Raw genomic sequence first — 7,208 nt, 5'->3', positions numbered from 1 at the left:
AACACTGAGTTGGAGTTGTTGACTAAAAAGATCAGAGATTCCTTAAGTATTTATTGTTTTTCAGTGATTTTTGCAACTTTTTCCCAGATTGCAGTTATCCTGATTCTATAACTTGCCAGAAAATCAGGTGTGACTGGAAAACCATACATTACTAACAAAGTTACATGATGACTTACCTTTTGTTGACTGTTCTAAAAGTAAAATAAAAGCTAGCTAAGCATAGAATGCTCAGCTAATATTTCTAATATTGAATATGCAGGCAAAAGTTTTGAAACTGTTAGAAGCTTCTAAGTTTTGAAATATACATCTAAGAAGAGAAATTGGTTCAAAATTTTTCATTCCTGGTCTTCTACTATCTTTCAAACTTAGTACATTTTCTTTTCTTTTTTTTTTTTTTCCACTGTAGATTAACCTTTTCCATAATAATTTTATTTTTTTGACCACAACTTTCTTCCGTTTTTCACATTGCTTTGACATGCTGTTCTGCTTTGTTCATTTGATCCAGACTGTCAACAACCTTTGTGATCCTGTAGGTTTTTCTAAGATATAGCACTTCCAAGTGGTATTTTTTGTTCAGAAAAAAAATTTCTTCACACATGTTGTTTTGGGAAACAAAAAATTTATAATAATTTCATTTTAGCCATGCCTCTAATGAATATATAAATTTGTTACACCATAAACTTTTGCTGTTTTAAATGAATAATAAGTTATATTAAAAAAAAAAAAAAAATCAGAGAGATTGATTTATCTTAGGACTGATACCAAAATCTCGATGCTTAGTTTTTTTGCCTTGGAAGCAGGGCTGTGGAGTCGGAGTCGGAGTCTTGGAGTCGGAGTCGGAGTTCATTTTGGCTGGAGTCGGAGTCGGAAAAATTGTACCGACTCCGACTCCGGTTTAAAAAAAATCTTTCAAAGTTTTATAATTTTCATAAGGATTTTATAGCTGTTACAAAACTACAAGTCCCAGAACGCTCTGAAAGCTGTAGGATATCCAGACACAATGGAAATTGTAGTTTGCAACAACTGGAGGACAAGGAGTTTGACATGTTATTTTTAGGCCTTTAAAACAGTGATAAGCAATAGGGTATTTTGCTGCTTATCACTGAGAATCATATATCACCTCCCTTGCGCTCTCCTCTAGCTTCCGTTAAACTATATAACTTCGTGATCCCCTAACTCCCGACTTAAATTGTCTGGCACTGTGCTACATATTCTTAGTAAAAAGCTAGGCGTGCCACCACCAAGCACCAAAGAGTTGCTCCACAAACAGAAAGACTGTAAGTATTCAATTAGCTTTGTTTCTCTGGAGAGAGAGAATATTAGAAAATTAGTGATTGAAAAAGTTGTTAAACAAAAAGAAGAACTTAATGAATGTCTCAAGGGACGCTTTGTGTTTCTTAACAGAGTGAACTATTTTGCAATCAATGTTTAATTCTTTTTTGAAAAAAATGAAGCAGTTACCAAGAGATTGGCAGTAAAAGACGCCAAAACTAATCACACCAGCGAATTTCTCCAGGTCTCAGTAGAAAAGATTCTTAAAGAATATGAACTTAAAGAAGAACAAGTTCTTTCATGTTTGAAATATTGTCCAACTGACAATATTTCAAACATGATTTTGACAAATTCATAATGTTATTAGCGACTGCATAAGAGTTTATTGCATAACCAGAGTTCAGAACAGTTGTTTATTCAGAAATTGTTTTCTTATAAATATTGTTTAAAGCACTAAGTGGTTGGATTATTTGTATCATAGTGATGAAATAGCCGATGTTAACATTTTACTACAGTTATTTGTTGTTACGAACAAATAACTGTAGTAAAACAAACAACTATTTGTTGTTAAAAATTGGTTACTTATGAAGGAGTCGGAGTCGGAGTCGGGAGTCGGAGTCGGAGTCGGAGTCGGTCCATGATAAAATCAAGGAGTCGGAGTCGGAGTCGGAGTCGGTCCATGATAAAATCAAGGAGTCGGAGTCGGAGTCGGAGTCGGAACAGCAGCTTACCGACTCCACAGCCCTGCTTGGAAGTTAGCCAGTAAGAAGTCCTTAAATTATTTTAAATATAGATTGATATTCTGAGCTGATTTCCTTACATTATTCTTCGGACACCACTTTATCTAGAATCTAGATTCTAATTCTGTCTAGGGGGATATTAAATCTTAATTTCGGCCAAAATGTCAATTTTTTTACCCTTTTCTTTATTAGGTTCGCAAATTTTCGTTTTTTATTCACCCGACCCCAAAGTGGTCAGAAATTATGAAAAATGCGCCGGAACTGAGATTTTTTAATTGTAAGTAAACTGATGTTAATTTGTTTGTTATGATATGAAACGCCAATAAAAACCCTTTTTTTAAAAAAATGACCAAAAAATTTCATTAAACAATTGTACGAAAATGCCTAGCTTAAGCACTGATATCAGTGCTTATAAAATGACAAAAACTCGCAAAATGTAAACAGTAAAATAATTTAAAAAACGAAAATATTGCCAATAAAAAGTGACTTACCATGTAAAATTAAAGGATATTTCACTGTTAAAATTCCTTAGGACACCAAAGGAATTAAAAACATCCAATTTTCAATGCTGCCAAACACATGCTAATCAAAGGATCGCACAGTGGGCCAGAATGCAGTTTTACTGGACAAAATTCGTAACTAATTTAATATTAGAACTATTTTCACTAAAATTAGTATGAGTACTAATATGATGTCTGAGCTTTTTATGAAGGTAATATTTTTTTATTTCGTTGCTATGGATACCTTTATTTTGCTTAGCAACAACCTACTTTTGCTATTTGCAGATATTTTATTAGTACTATATTCACTAAATTTGGCATGAGTACCAATATGAGATCACACTTCTTACAAAAGTGATAATCTTTTTAAATTTAGTTGTTATGGATACTTATATTGCTTAGTTACCGGATACTTTCCTTAGTTACAAAGTGGTAAATTGATATTTGAATATTTTATCGGATTTTTGACCCACCTATATTGAATAACAATTGAGTATTTAGGTAAATAATGTTTTAGGAATAATAAAAGCAAAAAATAGTACAAGAAAACATTATCAATTTTAAATTACATCAAAAAATTATAAAACAATAATATCGTTTGAAAATGGTTTAAGTAATTGTAAAACATCTGAAAGAAATGCTTTATGATTTGTTTGGTGTGATGTTGATTTACGCAGTGATGAAATAACAGGATCACTGGAAGCTAGGAGTCTATTGATAAGATCAGTATTTGTTGCTTTTCTGGATGTTTTTCGGCTGAAAGCCACAGATGCCTTTTCTTTGTGTTCTTTAGATCTTGCTTGCCACTTTCTTGTTTCTTTTTTATATGCAATGTGCAATACCATCTTTGTGTTCTTTAGATCTTGCTTGCCACTTTCTTGTTTCTTTTTTATATGCAATGTGCAATACCATCTCAAAAAATCGAATTCATGCATGAAGACTGGAAAGACCATACTTGAACTCTCTGTTAAATTAACCTCTTAAGAGGTTAATTTAATCTCTGTTAAATTAACCTCATAAGAATTATGAATCTCATTTTAATACATACCTCCAATATTGTGTACTTAGCGCAATTAAAATACTGTTAAAACAACGTTAATGCAAAAGTGAGTTGTTGCTATGCAAAATTTAGTACCATAGCAACCAAGTTAAAACATACATAAAATCTGAACGGGGATTTAAGGGGACGAGCAATCAATTAAAACTCGATTGAAGCATCATATAGCTCAAATAAATATAAGACAACACATGGCAATTGTGGTAATTATTAGTTATTGTGCGGCAAAAAGTAAGTTTCTTAAGAAATTGTTTTTTTTAATCTGTGATTTTCAAAGTATAACTGAGATAACATGCTATGACAAATTTATTTCACACATTGGTTTTTCTTATCTCTAAATACTCTAGAATAACATGTACTAATTTTTTGTTTCAAAAACGTAGATGTAATTGAAATATAACACAACGTTGATGTCACTGTTAATTACTTATTTATAATTTTTTTTATCTCAATATTCAAATGCTTAGAGTCCTGGTAACAAAGGGATTTAATATAAATAAATTATCAATAAATTTCTCCTAATATATGTAGATACTAAAATTAAATAGGTTTTTCAAGATTAGACAACTAAAATTTTTCCCATTTTGTCCACCTACTGACCCACTGTGGATCGCCTTCCCAAAAAACGAGTATTTTCAAAATGCCAAGATTTGTCGTCATAGTTTGAAATTGATTTTGATTAAAATGCATGTGATTTATGAATTTTAAAAGGTTTCATTAACGGCAAAAAAAACGGCGAAATGGATTTTTAAATGGATTTTTTTGACAAATTATTCTTAAGTTACTGTATAAATTTTTTTTACAAATTATTCTTAAGTTACTGTTTAAATTTTTTTGACAAATTATTCTTAAGTTAATATATAATTTTTTTGGACAAATTATCCTTAAGTTAATGTATAAAATTTTTTGACAAATTATTCTTAAGTTACTGTATAAATTTTTTTTTTGGCAAATTATTCTTAAGTTACTGTATAATTTTTTTTTTGATAAATTATTCTTAAATTACTGTATAAATTTTCCAGATTATTGTAAATTTTCTGAAATTAGCATTACATATCATATTCGCGAATATAACATTTTTTGGTCTTTTTTTTAAAAAAAGTTTTTTTTGGCTTTTCAAATCATAATGAAAAATTTATATCAGTTTAGTATTAAAAAAAAAATCAGTTTCTCGGAGTTTCGGCGCATTTTTTGTGCATTCTGACCACTGTGCACCCCATGAGATACAAGTGCTTTTCGAATTCACATTTGTTTTACGTGGTTGAGGGGTTGAGGAAAACGGCTTGTACAATTTCAAACGAATAGAATTTTGAACTTCTGACGTTCATTATTAGTTTATCATCATTTCGAAAAATAACATTCAACCAGAGCTGATGAATCTGGCTAGCGTAGTTTCTTTGCTCATTAACAACATATTAAATGCAAAAATCTAGAGGATTTTTGAAATGAGTGAACATTTATTGTGATGTTTACATCCATATTCTTTCAGAACTCAGAAAATTCCCCAACCAATTAGAAATTGGAAGTCTTTAGCATTTAAGTTCTTAATCTATATTTTAAAAACTTGTTTTAAAAATTTATATCAAAATGTTTAAAATAAAAAAATATAATTTCGAATGTTTTTCTTGCTTTTTGCTCTTAAAGACATTCGGACACATTTAACAAAAAAATATTTTCGGACACATTCAACAAAAAAAAAACATTCGGACACATATAACAAAGAAAACTTCGGACACCTTTAACAAAAAATATTTTCGGACATATTTTACAAAAAAGCATTCGAACACATTTAACAAATACTTTTCTTGCTTTTTATTCCGCAAACGAAAAAAAATTTTTTTGTTTGCGCAATGACTTTAAATCTTTACGTTAAAAATAAATAAAAGCATAAACCTGAGAAAAGCTAAGAAAAAAAATTATAAACTTTAGTTTTTTTGTGCCACCAAAAAAAAAATTTTTTGAAACAAAAAAAAAAAACATTTCAACGAAGGCAAAAATTTTCCAAGAAAAAACTCAAAAAATCTTTCAAAAATACATTAGAAAAGTGCTAAAACAACTAATGCATCTCAGGTGTGAAAAGACGACAGGATCAGACCATTTATCACGTTTTGTGTTAAGTAAGGTTTTGAGGTTACTAGTTAATTATTCACAAAAGTAGCATGGTATCTTACAAAAGAATCATTGTAACAAGAGCACTCTGAGGAACTGCAATGCTCTTGTTAAACTGCAATACTCTTGCTTTGTTTTTCCCTAACCAAAACAGTCCCCATATCCTTAACCTCAATCCCGACTTCCGCACTCTTTCGATTTAACTCTCTAATCCATAACTCCAAACCCTTGCCAATTCTTACCAAGTTGTTAAATCATACTTCTCACATATTATCATCAAATAAATATCATCTTCACACCTGACTCTTAAAAAATTAAACATAACTTCCTCATACTTATAATTTTCATAAAATACTAATTTCCAACAATCTCTTTGACATAAGTTTTTTGTTCAGACATTTTGAATATTCAGTGTCAACACAAGTATGAGGAACAACACAGTATCAACACAGTTATGTCAAAAATCGGCTTGAAAGTTGTTAAATGTGAAAAGTACTTCACAAAAAATACTTTGATGGATGTACACCCACACTGGACAGTTTGGGGTATATCCACCAAAGTATTCCATGCCATTTATGGATTCAGTCGCTTCTTAGCAATATCACAGATAATAAAAAGCAGCCAACACAAATGTCACAGATAATGAAAAGCAGCCAACACAAACTCAAAATGGTCACACTCAAAGTAGTTTTCATGAGAATAATCTTTTTAATTATATATATACATCGAATAATTGATTTTAGATTTTCTATAATTTACTCTTTGCAATTTTGCTGAAAAATATTTTTACAAGTTCATGGCGTTTGATCAACTGATGTGACATGCATTTAAAATCAATTGATTCTGAATACAGTTTTATCAAGAATTTAACTTTACACATTACGAAGTGCAACTTCTAAGAATTGACCAAACAGATTACATCACTGGGGTCATGAATACTTTTGGAGTAAAATTACTATTTTAAAAATTATTAAATTAGAAGTTTTAGTGTGTTTTACTTTTCTAATGATTTTTTTTGTTTTTTTAAACTAGAAATAGACGATTTCACAACTAAGTCGACGATTTGAAAACTTATGCTCCTAGAAACTTGAAATAATGTTACTATTCTTAATAGATTTTTAATGGATTTTAACAAGTTCTAAGTCAAGTCAATTTATTATTTTTTTTGTTTGAAAAAGTTTACAGCAGCAGTTTCTTAGCCATTTTAACAAAATTTCAGCAAAATTTTTTAGCAACGTTCAAGTTTGGCTTTTGGATTCACTAGAAGTGATTTCTATCTGAACACTCCTGGCTTTGTCTTTCCGTGACGTAACATTTTATAAGAATCGTATCACCGTAAATGGCAGATCGCGAGGTTAGAATTATTTTGTTTTATCTCCAAGTTTAAATGTTGGGAGAAAGTTTTTGATTTTTTCTAAAAGTTTTTGTTTAATTTTGTTTTTGTTTAGTTTTGTTTAATTTTGTTTAATTTTGTTTAATAAGATTTTGTTTAAAGTTTTAACTTTTATTTTTAAAGAAATAATAACTTAT

Source organism: Hydra viridissima, unplaced genomic scaffold (genome assembly GCF_058129835.1).
Source record: "Hydra viridissima isolate aposymbiotic clone 2 unplaced genomic scaffold, HvirCarnegie_v1 scaffold_12, whole genome shotgun sequence".
Classification (NCBI taxonomy): domain Eukaryota; kingdom Metazoa; phylum Cnidaria; class Hydrozoa; order Anthoathecata; family Hydridae; genus Hydra; species Hydra viridissima.
Note: the sequence above shows the minus strand (reverse complement) of the source record.